General features: G+C 42.7%; 1 protein-coding gene across 1 annotated transcript in view; it reads left to right on the top strand.

The window, feature by feature from the left end:
• Positions 1-17,465, top strand: part of LOC126263364 (dynein axonemal heavy chain 10) — a 1,742,213-nt gene that overhangs the window by 1,531,853 nt on the left and 192,895 nt on the right. The gene's annotated exons all lie outside the window — the stretch shown is intronic.

Genomic DNA, 17,465 nt, shown 5'->3' with positions numbered 1-17,465 from the left:
CATATAGTTCCTTCCACTTTCAAATTCTGAAAATTCGGAACCATGGCTAGTAAAAGGATGCCAAAGCTGGCAAATACTACTCATATGAGTAACTTAATTGGAATTGGTTGAGAAATGCTGCCTTCTGAACTCCGAACTTTGCATGGTGTTCTAAGGCTTCTGGTAGGCAAGCAGAGTGGAGAGAATGTCAGACATTACCCAACAGTCATTCTTACAAAGGATATTCATCCAAAAGTGCTTGAAAAGTGGTGGCTAGCAAATAGTTGTTTTGTGTTACCATTTTTTCAAATTATAGAGTCACAGTCCTGAAGAAGATAGAAGAAAACTGGGGAAAGGCCAAAGCATATCATTTGGCAGGGGAAAACTGGACGTGAAAAGAGGCTTCCATTGCAATGTTATACAAGTTCTTTGATATCATCAATTGTAAGTGTGAGATTAAACTATGTTCAGAACTTGAGGGACCATGTCCAGTTGATGCTAACTGTAAACATGGAGTGCACATCTCGTGCTTCTGTTCTAAGGACATGAAGATCCTTGTCAAAGAACTGGTGTTTAAAAGGTCAAAGAGAGAAAGTTGGATCTGTTGGATGACATCATATTGGGTTACCATATTTACCTGAGCACAGAAGACAAATTAAAAAGCAGAAGGGGCAAGAAAATGAATTAAGAAGAATTTCAAATATAAGTAGGAAATGAAGGAAGAGCTAACAGTAGAGTCAAATGAAATTGCTTTCTACCAGAAATAAAATTATTAGGCAACTGATGTTCAAGATGAAGATTCTGAAGAACCTCTGCAGGTATCATGTGATGATTCTGATGTACCCTTTACTAGAAGTACAATTTAGTATAATACATTTAATACATTACAATTACACAACATTGCTTAGCAAAGTATTAGGTATGGTGCCGCTCTGCGTGTTACACCTGCTACTACAACAGCCACAAATTGGAAGCTGGTTAATTATTGAAGGAGACAGGAGACTCACAGTTGATCACAATAAAGTAAAAAGGGGCCAAGAGAAAGTAATGAATTACTTGATGAAGAATTTCATGATAAATGCAGGATAAGCAAGATTGAATGTGTCTTCTTTGATGGATGCCAAGACTCCACTGAAGTTCCATTACAAGAAATATTGTGAAAGAAGAGCATTTTATTGTTTGCAGTCAGCCACATGGAAGGTATCTTCACCATTTTACGCCAGAGAAAGAATTAACAAAAAGAAAACCTGCTGAAATTATTGCTAACCACCTTGTGGGTGTTTTAAAGAAAAACAGCATTGGTAAAAGTTTGCAGACTATCGGTGGTGACTGAATGACTTTTAACACTGTTTGGGAAGGAGGAGTCATGCATTGGGTTGAGACAAAGCTGAATCATAAACTCATCTGGCTGGTTTGTACTCTTTGTACTAATGAGTATCTGTGAGCCACTTGATCAAACAGTTGGTTTTGAAAACTTTGTCTAACAGCAAGTGGAGTGGTAGGTTTGGCTACATGCTTGATAATGCAACAGAACTTGAAATCAATACTTCATTTCTCAAAAATTCCTTTCCAGAGCCTCTGGTTCTACTGAGTGACACTGTTGTCAAAGATCTCTCTACAAAGCAGGCTTATGAGTACAGGATAACTAAGGCCTTAAGGACAGGTGCACTTCCAACTGATATGGCAGCATTAGAAATTAGTACTGCAAGCCACTCTCATGGGTTAACAACTGCAAATAGGATTTGTTGTGTATGGCTTTGAAAACATGGCCTTAGAGGCAACAACTTGAATACATTGTTGCCATTTGCTACCCTTTCTGGTTTACAATCAAACTGAAATTCTCATAGATGGAAGATCGTGGCTCATTCTTTTATCAACTGAAGCTCCTGAAATCCCAGAAGAAGGCAGTAGCAAATATTGTTTTGCAAATAGTCCATCATTAATCAGGGTTCACATTTAGCGAATGGTGCTTCAGACACTTTTATGCATGGAAGACCAAGAAGAAAGGAAAGCAGGGATCCAGAAGGTAACTGAATTGAGGAATGAAGATAATGTTATACCAGGAGAACTATATGTTCATCCTACCCAACATCAAGTTGCAGATAGGCACCACTGACACTTACATAAAGCTTTCAGCAACAGCCTTCATCAGTAAAAGAGAGACACACATCATTCACACACACAAGCAAGCACACCACACACACACACACACAACCCAAACTCCAGAATCTCGGGCCGGAATGCAACTATCATGTGGGATGCAAGCAGCAGTCTGGAGGAGGTGGGGAAGGGGAAGGGATGGTGTGTAGATGGGGATAGAGATGAACACTGTTTGGTGGAGTGTGCAGGGACTAGAATCCCAACATGCACAGTGTGGATTTGTGGGGCAGGGGGGTGGGGGAAACGAGCAAAATAGGAGAGGACCGGGGAAAGATGGGTGGGTGCATTGGCAGAGGGCTGCAAATAAACAAGGTGGGAGTTGAGAATGGGAATGAGATGATAGGGCAGAGGGGGTGGAAACTGTTGGGTGGAAGGTATGGTCACAGTATGCTACCATAGGTTGAGGTTGGGATAATTATGGGAGTGGAGAATATGTTGTAAGGATAACTCTCATCTGCACAGTTCAGAAGAGCTGGTGGTGGATGGAAGGATCCAGATGGCTCAGGTAGTGAAACAGTCAGTGAAATCAAGTGTGGTGTGTTAATCTATATGTTGTGCCACAGCGTGGTCTACTCTAGTCTTGGCTACAGTTTGGTGGTGGCCATTCATCCTGGTGAACAGCTAGTTGGTAGTCATGCCAATATAAAAAGCTGTGCAATGATTGCAGCAGAACTGGTAAATGATGTGGTTGCTCTCACAGGTGTCTCTGCCCCTGTTGGGGTAGGATAAACCTGTGACAGGACTGGAATAGGAAGTGCTCGGAGGGAGGATTGGACAGGTTTTACACCTGGGACTTACATAGGGATATGATCTTTGTGTCAAGGGGTTGGGATTGGGAGTGGATATAGATGGGCTAGGATGTTGTGTAGGTGAGTGGGTGACAGAACACCACTTTAGGAGGGGTGGGAAATATCTCGGGTAGGATGTCCCTCATTTCAGAGTTTGATGATAGGTAATCAATGGCTTCTTACAGAGAGGTCTAACAATGGCATATTGTAATCTACTGGGTAAACACCCTGTCTTTAACGATGCATTACATATGTGGCTAAGTACATTAAGCAATATAAGGCACAACACTGTTCCATAGTGATTCGATTTTATTCTCTGATCTGTCAATTTCAGACAAGTTGTGGACGATTTTTTTACAACTTTTCTTAATATGTTACAGTACTCTTTATGATATGAAAGTATTTCTGGATGTTTAATTGTTCTGGCTATTTTGAACATGATTCTTTTTCATTGTAAAGATACTATGGCACCAGTAGTGCTCTAAGGTCACTTTAATGAGTTCCCATTATTACATTTAATTTTAAATCCTTTCAGAAATACTACTTTTAAAAATGGATACAAACTCAGTAAGAAATGTATTGAATTTAAATTTAGCATTAGTTTCATTTTATATTTCACCCCAATCACTGTTTTTCAATTTTGCTTCAGTATTTTTGTCATTAATGAGCCTCACTGGGTTATTTGAGTGTTTCTGAACTGTACATATTGTTAAGGTACATGATGTGACTAACTGTCCATCATGATATAATAGTCCATTTACAACAGGATAGGTATGAATTTCTTTAATGTCTACTTGTCATGTGAATACTTTGTGTGAAAGAATACTGCAACCTTGAGCATCCCAGCTAGAGAAATTTATTACTGATACTAAATTATAAGTGGTCAACAGCACCCCTAAATCACTTTTCCTATCAGATTCCTTCACGAAATTTATGTTAAAATCACCACAGATTAGTAAATTCCTTCTTCCTGTTTGATAGACAACACAGTAAATGACTGATACTTTCATGAGAGTTTCCCAATTACCTAGTGGAGAAGTGAATTTTGTAAGAATCACAAGTATTACATTTCCAAAAATTAACTCACAAGCACATGTTTCAATATCCTGATCTACATGGAACTTCTTTGTCTTTATAATATGAGATAAAATTTACTGAGTCCCTGAAGCTGTTTGGAACCTTGAGCACTCATCCTCTTTTTTTATGATCACCAGCAAACTAATGTAAGAAACTTGAAAATAGTGGAAATTTATGACAAATGCAGAAAATATACACTGCTTTTGAAAGAAGACATTAAATGTAGCACTGTATAACAGATAGCAGTTAGTGTGGAGATAAAATACATTTTTATGTCACAAGAGTGAGTTTCATAAGAGCTATGTTTATGATACAATCTTACACTTTGAAAGACTTACTAAGAACAAACTGGTAAACAAGAAGAAAAAAGGGAAATATTTCACGAATTAAGTATACAGCCACAATTTAATTGTGGGGTAATGATTTTCCAAAACAGATACTACTGCTGTAATTTGTTGAATGTGCAGCTCTAGATGCTATGCATGATATTCATTAACTTCTGAAAATTTGTGAAATTTTCTTGTATTCACATAGTTATGCACTGAAATTTTGGGGATTATCTGAATAAGGATACTATCTCAAAATATTATGAAAAGGATAGTTGCTACTCATTATACAGCACGGATGGTGAGTCATAGATAGGTATGATAAAAAGACTGTCAGAAAGTGAGCTTTCAACCAATGACCTCAGCTGCCAGAGACTGTGGTCGTGTGTGTGAGTTGCATTTGTGTGAGTGTGTCTGTGTATGTTGTCTATTTTCAACAAAGGCCTTATTAGTCAAAAGCTAATTTTTGGACACTCTTTTTGTTGTGCCTATCTGTAACTCAGCATCTCTGCTATATACACTCCTGGAAATGTAAGAAAGAACACATTGACACCGGTGTGTCAGACCCACCATACTTGCTCCGGACACTGCGAGAGGGCTGTACAAGCAATGATCACACGCACGGCACAGCGGACACACCAGGAACCGCGGTGTTGGCCGTCGAATGGCGCTAGCTGCGCAGCATTTGTGCACCGCCGCCGTCAGTGTCAGCCAGTTTGCCATCGCATACGGAGCTCCATCGCAGTCTTTAACACTGGTAGCATGCCGTGACAGCGTGGACGTGAACCGTATGTGCAGTTGACGGACTTTGAGCGAGGGCGTATAGTGGGCATGCGGGAGGCCGGGTGGACGTACCGCCGAATTGCTCAACACGTGGGGCGTGAGGTCTCCACAGTACATCGATGTTGTCGCCAGTGGTCGGCGGAAGGTGCACGTGCCCGTCGACCTGGGACCGGACCGCAGCGACGCACGGATGCACGCCAAGACCGTAGGATCCTAAGCAGTGCCGTAGGGGACTGCACCGCCACTTCCCAGCAAATTAGGGACACTGTTGCTCCTGGGGTATCGGCGAGGACCATTCGCAACCGTCTCCATGAAGCTGGGCTACGGTCCCGCACACCGTTAGGCCGTCTTCCGCTCACGCCCCAACATCGTGCAGCCCGCCTCCAGTGGTGTCGCGACAGGCGTGAATGGAGGGACGAATGGAGACGTGTCGTCTTCAGCGATGAGAGTCGCTTCTGCCTTGGTGCCAATGATGGTCGTATGCGTGTTTGGCGCCGTGCTGGTGAGCGCCACAATCAGGACTGCATACGACTGAGGCACACAGGGCCAACACCCGGCATCATGGTGTGGGGAGCGATCTCCTACACTGGCCGTACACCACTGGTGATCATCGAGGGGACACTGAATAGTGTACGGTACATCCAAACCGTCATCGAACCCATCGTTCTACCATTCCTAGACCGGCAAGAGAACTTGCTGTTCCAACAGGACAATGTACGTCCGCATGTATCCCGTGCCACCCAACGTGCTCTAGAAGGTGTAAGTCAACTACCCTGGCCAGCAAGATCTCCGGATCTGTCCCCCATTGAGCATGTTTGGGACTGGATGAAGCGTCGTCTCACGCGGTCTGCACGTCCAGCACGAACGCTGGTCCAACTGAGGCGCCAGGTGGAAATGGCATGGCAGGCCGTTCCACAGGACTACATCCAGCATCTCTACGATCGTCTCCATGGGAGAATAGCAGCCTGCATTGCTGCGAAAGGTGGATATACACTGTACTAGTGCCGACATTGTGCATGCTCTGTTGCCTGTTTCTATGTGCCTGTGGTTCTGTCAGTGTGATCATGTGATGTATCTGACCCCAGGAATGTGTCAATAAAGTTTCCCCTTCCTGGGACAATGAATTCACGTTGTTCTTATTTCAATTTCCAGGAGCGTATGTGAGTAGCAGCTATCCTTTTCATAATGTTGTTATGTTCCATACTGGTTTTTTCCATTTTTGGTACTACATCAAAACTGCATGAAGCACAAAATATTATGACACTAAGATTGCTAATTGTCATGTGTCATTTAACACCCTGTGATGTAAAATTACAAGCAATTACACAATTTGCCAGGGGAATGTGTATATTGGTTTCTGTGTCAATACAATTTTACAAATGTATCAAACTACCCTTCTTTGTTGATAACAATCAGATCCAATTATTGAATAACAGTTTGTAGCATTATACTCTAATCAGTCATTATGCTGTGCAAAAGTGCTGGCTTAGTGTTTACACAGGGCACCTGTCAAGTAAGATTATCCACATCCATACATTGTTGCAGCTCATAATTTATAAAAGTGTGGATGAATGACATGAGAGTACATTATGTATTTTCAGGTGATAATCCAACTGGATTATGGATCACACATCGCTAGTGTAACATCATGCTCATTGCTAGGTTACATTACTTCAATAACAACTCTCCTTCCCAAATATAAATGACTCCCTCACTCACATAATTCTGTAACTGTTCATTAGGGCATCTTTCCAGATCAGATAAAATACATCCAAAGTTATTCCTATATTCAGAGCTGGCGACTAAGATAAATTGATAAACTGTCACACCATTACATTAATATCCTATTTTTTAAGTACTGGAAAAAATGTATAATAAGTTAATAGAGTTCATGAATATAAATGTATTATCCAATTCTCAGCATGGTTTCCATAGTAAGAAGACAACCAAGATTCCACTCTATGAATTCATAGCCACTGTTTTAAAAGCCATTGATGAAAAATGGCAAACAGGAGGAAAATTTTTGACTTAACTAAAGCTTTCAACATAGTAAATCACATAACTTTTGTCAAAAAACTTGGATACTGTTGAATGAATGGTTTCATTCAAAAATATATACATCAGACATGTAGATAAAAAGGCACCAATAGTCACAGAATACCTGTCAGAAGAATGCCCCATCAACTATGAGGTACCTTAAGGGTTGATAATGGGATCTCTTCTTTTTGTGGTATATATCAGTGGTGTGTATGCGCATGTTGATTGACACAAAATAATCCTATATGATGATGACTCAACAGTATTAGTAAAAACAGAAACTACATGAAGTAAACTCTGTTACAAATATATTAAGTAAATGGTTGGTAATGAATCAGCTTACAATAAGCAACAGGAAAACAGTAGCATTAAATTTCCATAACTCTCAAAACAATATCCTACACTATCCAAATATCACCATCAACCTACAGCCCATTGTGAATAAAGTAATAACAAGATTTCTTGGCATTTGGAATCAAAGTGACCTAAAATGGGACAAACATACTGAACACATTAATGCCAAGCTGAGTACAAGCTGCCATCTTTTAAAGACTTTAAGGGGTTCTGTTAACATGAAGGCACTAATATGTGCCTACATGCATATTTTAATCCACATTTAAAATATGGTCTCATAATCTACGAAAATTCCGCAGCAGCTCTGGGGACCTGCAGCATACAAAAAAGAGCCATTATGATTATTACAGGAAGCAGAGATAGATAGTCATGCAAAACAATATTTTTGTTGAAATTGTGGCCAGTACCATGCATGTTTATTTTTGACACACTAATCTCAGTCGCAAAATGTAATTTGAGATGATAATAGTGTTAGAAAAAAATGTGAGTTACTTAAGCACAACATTAGATTAAAAATTGACTTTCATGTACTCCTAGCCAAGATAAGTTTCTGTTGGAAAGATGCGTGCTGTATGAGAACAATACTGTTCAATAACTTGACAAATGGTATAAAATAGATACTAAATATTAATGCTTAAAAGGTCTATTAGAAAAGGTCTGTGGTGCTTCTATTCAGTAAGTGAATACTTGAATTGTGGTAAATTTATAGGTCTGTAACTTCTATAATTTAAAAATTGTGGGAGTATATATAATCTAGATAGCTGTTCTCTGTAATTACTAGAGAGAAGTCCAATATACCGGTAATGTTGTACATTACACTACATTTGTTCAAATGACTAAATAAATAAGTAAAATATAGTTATGTTCAAGCAAAATTATTGCAGTCTTGTCTTTCTGGTGAGAATAGACTAGTATGACATCTACACCCAATTCCTTTATGATCTTCCACAATTCACTCATAACTGATGCTCAATGTGTAGCATTCTACTTTCTCTTAGCCTTATGCCATGTCCTCACAGGACTGACATGTCATGCTAGATGTGCTAGTGTTAGTTGTAGAGACTGGCTGGGTGCCCTTCCTGTCTACACCCATTTCCCCTGGGATGGAGTTTATGTATCCCATCTCTCTGCATCTACTGTTATTACATGTGAAAGTGTGAGAAAGTTTTCAAAATATTTTCAGTTGATATATCTGAGGTGGTATGTAGGTACCAGCCTCATATTCACCTATTCAGATGTTCAAAACTACCTAAAAAGCACTTCAAGGCTGGCCATCACACCATCCCTCATCATTAATCTGCCAGAGTCCATCCATTGCTGATGAGCCTCCCCAAATCCCAGAAATGATATGCTAATGTACTTGGCTCTTCAGGTGGGTCACAAACTGTAGCACTAATCTGCAAGAATGTAATGCGAGTAGACATACAAGGTGCTACCCAAAATATCCAAGAATGTCATTGTAAAGATCAGAAAAGTGTAATTATGTCCTAATGTCCTCTGTACCTTTTAAATAGTCACCTCAGACATATACGCAAAGATCCCAGTGTTTTTCCTATTTTTGGAAGCACTCTTGCAAGTCCAAAGGGGTGTTCAGGACTCATTGTGATTCCACTTGGATGTCTTCAATGAAGTCAAAAGTCACCCTTTCAATGTGATTTTCATCTTTAGGAACAGGGCTAGGTCTACCAAGTGGGAGGGTAGTGGACATTGCCATGTTGTTCTTGGCCAGGAATTCCTTCACAATGAGCAAAGTGTGTGCTAGTGTGTTGTCATGGTGTGTAAACCACTTTTTCTTTTTCCACAACTCTGACCATTTCCAACAAAAATTTTCGCTCAGTTGCCTCAAAATGTTGCACTAAAAGTATCCGTTGACAGCCTAACCAGATGGAACAAACCCATTATCCACTGTTCCCCAAATGTCAAAAAAAAAATGATCAGCAGTGGTTCAAGTTGCTGCGAACCTGTCGAGTTTTATCAGCCTTGGAGAAGATGGTGTTCTTCATTGTGATAATTGTTGCTTCTTTTCAGGATTGTAACTGTAGACCCAAGATTCATCAACTGTTATGATTCTGGATAAGAAGTTTGGACACTCTCTAACTCTTTGTTGCAGCTTTGTGCTTATCTGAATCCTGAAGTTTCATTGGTTGATGCTGAGAAGGTGAGGAACAAACTTCGCTGCAGTTTGTGTCATGTTCAGTTCATCGGCTAGAATTCGTTGACATCTATCATACAACAGCCTAAGTCTGTTGCAAATGTCGCAGATTGTCTGCTTTCAGTTTTTATAATTCATGTCATTCACTTTCTTGATCATTTGCAGTGATGTGCATGTTGACAATCAATCAGATTCTCAGCATTCCTTGAAGTGCTTGAAACACTCAGTTGCTCTAGCTTGACTCTGTGCATTCTCACCAAATGCCTCTGTCAGCATGCAGTGGGTATCAGCTGCAGTTTTCTTCAACTGGAAAGAGAATTTGACAAAAATGCATGCTCCTTCACATTATCCATTTCGCAATTCACAGAAGCCCTGAAACATGTCTTGACATGCACCACCAAAACTCATAACTGCACTCCCCTGTGGGTTCAGGGGCTAGAACAGGGCCTAGGTATTCCTGCCTAATGTATAAGGCAACCAAAAGGAGTCTCCCACTTTTCAGCCCAATGAGTTCAAGGTCCCATCTTATGGTTTGACTTCCCACTTTCAAAATTCTACAGAAGTGCAGGCCATTTGAGAGAGTATGTCTTATTGTGTTGCACCATTTATCCATAGTGCCGTTAGATTAGATCTCCTCCACCTCTTATTGTCATGACTCTACATCTCCACCTGCAATTCAGCTATTTGGCAAGGACATGTTCCGGGATATCCCATCTTCTTCCGTTGTCTACTGTTCATTTTCACCCCCATGACAATACTGGATTTCTCCATGTCCAATATCCAGCATGATAGTCAGTCCACTGTGGTGGGGCTACCATGTACCCATTTAGTGGTAGCCCCTTGTCAACAAAGGAATTGCACTGCTGACGCCTGACCTGCTGACTCCCCACATATGCCAAGAAATAGATGCCCATCTTCTTGGAGCATCAGAACTCCCAGCGATGGCCATTGTGCCAGGTGGCCTTTGCTGTGGCTGGGTAGTGCCCGTGGGGGGAGCCACTGATCGGAGTGGGTGGCATAGGGGCAGATGACCTGCAATGAAGTGGATAAAGTCATCTATTGCTGTGGACCAAATGACCCCAGCGGTCTCTAAGAAATGGAAGGTAGAATAAAATACTGTGACATATGACCCCACGTCATTCCCCTCCCTAGCAACACCATGGGAGGAACGTAGGTCTACAGAATGAAGAGGGCCATATTCACCTTTGTGCAGCAGAACTGATGGGAACTCCTTTCTGGATATGAAGCCTCTGTTTTTTGTTGAGCATCTGGAGGATAAGTTTAGAGAAGTGACAGCATTGTCCAAAATGCACAGTGGGTCAGTCCTAATTCAGACAGCATCCCCAGCCCAGTTGCGGGCATTACTCGTCTGCGAAAAACTGGGTGGTATTCCTGTATCGGTCACTCCACATAAAAGTCTCAACATGGTCCAGGGAATTATTCCTCATCATGACCTGTTGCAGTCTGACAATGAGCTAATTCCGATTTAGAATGATGGAGTATTCAGCACATCTATAGGGGCCTAAGGACAATAGGATTGCCATCGGTTCCTTCATCTTGGCCTTTGAGTGTGATTCGTTACCTGAAAAGGTCAAGGTGATGGTATACCAATATGATGTCAAACTCTATGTCCCTTCCCCTAAGCAGTGCATTAAGTGCTGGAAATTCGGACACATGTCTCCTGGTGCAATTCCAGCACCACGTGTAGAGACAACAGACAGTCTCTGCATCTGAATACTCCATGTGCGCCGGCCGCAGTGGCCAAGCGGTTCTAGGCGCTTCAGTCCAGAACCGCGCAACTGCTATGGTCACAGGTTCGAATCCTGCCTCGGGCATGGATGTGTTTGATGTCCTTAGGTTAGGTAGGTTTAAGTAGTTCTAAGTTCTAGGGGACTGATGATCACAGATGTTAAGTCCCATAGTGCTCAGAGCCATTTGAACTGACTCCATGTGCGCCTCCTCCCACATGTGTCAACTGTGGAGAGCACCAATCCCCTGCTCACTGTACTGCTTGTTAATCCAAAAGGAGCAGAAAATTCTTGAGTACAAGACCATAGATGGACTGTCTTACTGTGAGACTAAGCTATAATATGAAAAGCTGAACCCTGTTCGAGTGCTATCTTCTTATGCTGCTGCTACGACGGCGTTGCCCTCCATAATGCCACTACACCCCTCATCTAAGCTTACTCCAGTGGGCCCCCCAGGCTGCCCATCTTCATTCCCCCTCCTGCTGGCTTCTTCTGTTGCTCCCAAAGCCTCTACTTTGGGAGCACTGCCCCCCTCCCCCCAAATGCTGGGGATATTGTCCCCTGCCCCCAACTGGGGAAGCAACAGCCTCCTCCAGCTCCTATCATGTGGAAGATGTGGAAGGGGTCCCTTGGGACTCTACCTTCCATGGTCCCCCATTGTGGTCAACTGGACACCAGCCAGTGCCTGAAAGAGCCACGGGCTGCTGGTCGAAGGGCTTCATGGTCTTCCTCTGTCCCTGAAGCTACTTCCGAGAAGCCCTCTCAGCAAGACCCTAAGGAGCGGCAAGCAGCCAAACAAACAAAGCAGAGGTCTGTTAGAAAATGGGAGGCTGGGGTGTCCCCCACACTACCACTACCTAACAGGATGAGGTGGAGATTCTGGCATCCCCCGAGGACCTAGATCTCACCGATGCCTCAGATGCAATGGTACTGGCTATGAATGCTCAACCGGTGGCGGCAGGTGACCCTTAGGCATTATCTTCCTCCTTGGTCCCTTAATGCCTCCCCAGAAGATAGGAAGCATCATTCTCCAATGGAATTGCAGCGGTTTTTTCTCCCACCTGGCTGAGATACGACAACTCTTAAGCATTACATCTGCTTTTTGCATTGCTCTTCAGGAAACCTGTTTTACTGCGATGCTGACTCCCATCATTTGTGTCTATTGGGGGTACTACAAAAACCATACTGACTGACTGTGACAGACAGGTGGCATTTGTACCTATGTCCTTACCTCTGTCTGTAGCAAACCTGTGCTCCTTCAAACACCATTAGAAGCTGTGGCTGTTGGGGTGAGGACAATGCAGGAAGTTACCATCTGTAACACCTACCTCCCTCCAGACAGTGGAGTGCTGTACCATGTATTGGTTGCACAAATTTCCCAACTCCCCCCACTTTTTCTACTTCTGTGTGATTTTAATGCCTGTAACACTTTATGAGGTGGAACCAAGATTACTGGCTGTGGGAAAGATGTCGTGGTCCTACTAACTCAACACGACCTTTGTATCCTCAATTCAGGTTCCTCCACACATTTCAGTGTAGCACAAGGCACATACTCAGTCACTGATCTCTCCATTTGCAGTTCTGGCCATCTCCCATATATCCACTGGAGAGCTCATGACAACTTGTGTGGTATTCACCCCTTTCCACTCTTCCTATTCCTCTCCCAATATTATTCATCTGGACGCTTGCCCAGATGGGCTCTTACTAAAGCTGATTGGGCTGCTTTCAATGCTGCCACCACTGTTTAATCTCTGTTTCATGGCAACTTCGATGAAGTGATCCACAGCATCATTACTACATTTATTGCTGCAGCTGAATCAGCAATCCCTCATTCCTCAGGTGCCTTGGTGGTCACTGGAAATTTCTGCAGCCATTTGAGGCTGTAGGTAGGCCCTCCAATGTTGTCAGTGCCACCCATCCCTGGAAAACCTCACTGCCTTCAAATGGCTCAAAGCCCAGGTCTGCCTACTCATCGAACGACAGAAGGAGTGTTGGGAATGATATGTCTCCACCGCTGGAACACAAACCTCTCTTTCCCAGGTTTGGACCAAGCTCCAACGACTTTACAGATATCAGACTCCTACAGGTGTACCTGGATTTTCCACACATGGAGCTGTGTCTGCTGATCCCAATATAATCGCAGAGCATCTTGATGAACATTATCCTTGCACCTCTGTGTCTGAGAATTACCTGATCCATATAATGCTCCCTTCAGTGAGTTGGAATTTTTCAGTGCTCTCGTCAACTGGGTCAGACCATATCCATTCCCAAATGATTAAGCATCTGTCAGCGGATTACCAGTGCCACCTCCTTACCATCTTCAACTGCATCTGGACCAATGGCAAATTCCCATCACAGTGGTGAGAAAGTATCATTATTCCAATGCTAAAGCCTGGTAAGGACCCACTAGATCTGGATACCTATCATTCTATTTGCCTCAGCAACATTCCAAACAAGCTGCTCAAATGTATGGTGAGCCTGTGGTTGTGCTGGCTCCTTAAGTCTAGGGGCCTTCGCTCCACCACCGTCAACTTGGTCCACCTGGAGTCTGCCATTGCATAAGCCTTTTCCTGGTGACACCACCTTATTTTCTCCTTTTTGACCTAGAAAAGGCCTACGATACCACTTGGTGACGCCACATCCTTGCTGCTCATCATGAGTGGGGTCTCTGGGGCTCACTTCCAATTTTTACACTTAACTTATTGTTGCTCCCCACTTTCAGAGTTCATGTCGGTGATTCCCACAGTTCATCCCATATCCAAGAGAATGGGGTCCCACTCTTTTTAATTCCTGCACTAGCAGTAAGGTCCTCAGTATCTCTCCTCCTATATGCTGATGACTTTTGCATTTCCTTCTGCTCCTCTTCTATTGGTGTGGCTGAATAGCAGTTGCAGGGAGCCATACAAAAGGTTCAGTCATGCGCCCTTACTCACTGCTTTCAGTTTTTGGCCACCAGGACTTGCGTGATCCACTTCTGTCATCATCGTACTCTTCACCTCGTCCATAACTTTACCTCAATGACCAACTACTTGATGTAGTGGAGACTTACCACTTTTTCTGACTGGTCTTCGACACCCACTTAATTTGGCTTTCCCATCTTCATAAGTTTAAGAAAAAGTGTTGGCAGCATCTTAATATTATTTGATGCCTGAGCCACACTGACTGGGCTGCTAGTCACCCTACACTGCTGCAGCTGTACAGAGACCTCATACAGTCCCATACTGACTATGGGAGCCTGGTGTATGGTTCAGCATCACCTTCCTTACTGCAACTGCTAGACCCTATCCACCTCTTTGTTGTTCGGCTCATGATGGGAGCTTTCTGAATGAGCCCACTGAACAGCCTTCTCATGGAAGCTGGTGTTCCTCCATTGCATTTCCGGGAGAAACTGCTGCTTGCAAATTATATCACCCACATTCATAGCTTCCCTCACCATCCAAATAACTGTCTTTCCTAACATGGCGATCCATCTCCCACAATGGTGGCCCAGAACAGGGCATCCCCCTGCAGTCTGTGTCCATTTGCTTCTTACTGAACTTGACATTTTCCCTCTACCGCCTTTACTGTGGGTCCACTTCTGTACACCTCCATGGTCCATGTCTCAGCCACAGCCTTGTCTGGACCTATTGCAAGACCCAAAAGGCTCAGTTCCAGCTCAGGCTCTCTGCTAGCAATTTTTCTCTATTCTCAGTGAGTTTCAGAGCTCATAAATAGTCTACACCAATGGATCGATGGTCGACAGTCTTGTGGGCTCCACTTACGCTCACATTGGACATACTGAACAGCTCTCATTGCTGGCTGGCTGCAGTGTTTTCACTGCAGAGTTGGTATCCATATATCGTGCTCTTGAGTGTATATGCTCCTGTGCCACGGAGACCTTCATCATCAGTAGTGACTTCGTCCAGTCATCTGTAGTGACTCCTAAACCAGTGCTTCCCTCTCCATCCTTTGCTACTGACTATCCAGGAATCTCTTAATGCCCTCGGCAACAGTGGATGTTCAGTGACATTCATTTGTACCCCAGGACATGGCAGGATACCAGGCAATGAACCTGTTTGACCACCTGGCCAAACGGGCTACCAGTAAACCAACTCTGGAGATTGGCCTGCCGGAGACTGATCTTCAATTGGTCTTCCGCCACAAAGTTTTCATGATCTGGGATAATAAATGGCACATCCTCAGTACACCAAATAAACTATGTGTTATCAAGGAGACAACAAATGTGTGGTGGTCATCCATGCAAGCCACTCACAAGAACTCCATTGTCTTTGCCGGCTCCCCATCAGCCATACTTGGCTAACACGTGGTCACCTCCTCTGTCACATGGACCTACCTTGGTGCTGCTGTGGCTCCCACATGACTGTCATCCACATCTTGTTGGTCTGCCCAATTTTAGCTACTCTGTGATGGACTTGTGACCTTCCCAGCACCTTCCCTCTGGTTTTGGGTGACAATGCCTCAATAGCTGATGTTGTTTTACATTTTATTTGTAAGGGGGGTTTTTATCACACTATCTAAGGGTATGCATCTGGCCTTCTCTCCCAGGCTTCCAACATCCCTCCATTTTAACTCTTCCTCACTCTTTCTTTGCTGATTGTTTGCCTTGGTATTCTTGTTTTTCCTATGTGTATTCATCTTGCCTTCTCCTTTAGTCTGGAGATTTTAATGTGTTGCAGAGTGGCTGGCTCATCCTTTTTTATTCTTGTGATCAACAAGCCTTGGCCATCTGCTACATTATTTTAACACCTTCCACTTCTTTTCTTTCTAGTGTACATTTACCCATTTCTGTTAGCTCCTGTCATTTTGTCTTTCAGTGTGATTCAAATTTAGTTTTATGCCTTTTATTTTCCCCAACTCCTTTTGGGATTGTTTTTAACTCCCTTTTGGTGAGCTCCTTCATTTTCCCTTTCCATGTGGTTCCCTGTTATTTTTCCGCCCATTTCCTTTCCCCAACTCCTTTTGTGAATTGTTATAGCTTGAACCTTGTTAGCATGAAGAAAAAGGAACTGCTGACTCTGTACTTTGGGTCCTTTATACTCCAAACCAACCAATCACATCTGCATGTGCCACAGATGACACAAGTCTGTGCTACAATAGATATAGATAGGATGCATATCTTGAGATATCTAGTAGCAGAATATCATACTGCTACTGGTTTGACTGCTACAATGAAATTCTTGGATATTTTGGGTAGTACCTTGTATCTTATATGGACAGCGTTTATCTGAATATGGCACAGTCAAAGTAAACTTATCCATGGCTATGAAGTTTATTTGGGGGCAATCCATAAATCAATTGCTTAGTGCCTCTATTAGTTTTGACACTCTAGGCAATATCAATAGCTTGTAAACATTTCTTGGCCATGGGCTGTGTCAAAGCATGCAAGGAGACATTTCCTTGAGGCTTGTACAGTACTTCTGAGTGAGCCTCAGTGGGATGTTGTTTCGTTTGGTGAAACTAATGGTGAAGAATTATTTATGGACTATTGATACTGTCAACACAGTCAAAACTAGTATGATAAAAATGATTTATCTGAACTTTACATGAAATAAATTTTATAGAAGGAAGTAATAAGCACGCTGATGCTCTCAGCCAGTGACATAATAAATGTGAAAAATTGATCTTTGAGCTTTTATGAAATTTTTGTACAACTGTTTAATGTTAAAATTTTCATTCTGACATGTAATTACCCGTCTGAGTAAGCCATAGAGAGAAGTTAGGCTTTGTTGCTACACATCTTGAAGGCGCATGGTAATTCCAAACTGCTGATCTGCTTGCTAACTGTTGAGTCCACAACCAAGTCTGGAAGTATGGTGGCTGCCCATATGTTGATGCATTGCACATTTAGTGCTCCATATAACTAGTGGTATTTCAGATGAATCAGGTGTTCTGTGCACTGATCTGTATGTAGCTGGCAGAATTATTTTTCTGATAGGCCATGTAACATGTTATCTGTCTTTCAGTGGTAGCTGACTTTGCCATTTTGTGATACTGATGATGATATTTGTGTCCAGGAGTGAAGACAGAGTGGCTTGATGCTGAATCCAGATCATGAAGATAT

This window comes from Schistocerca nitens, chromosome 6 (genome assembly GCF_023898315.1).
Source record: "Schistocerca nitens isolate TAMUIC-IGC-003100 chromosome 6, iqSchNite1.1, whole genome shotgun sequence".
In the NCBI taxonomy this organism is placed as follows: domain Eukaryota; kingdom Metazoa; phylum Arthropoda; class Insecta; order Orthoptera; family Acrididae; genus Schistocerca; species Schistocerca nitens.
This window is presented reverse-complemented; position numbering and strand designations above follow the sequence as displayed.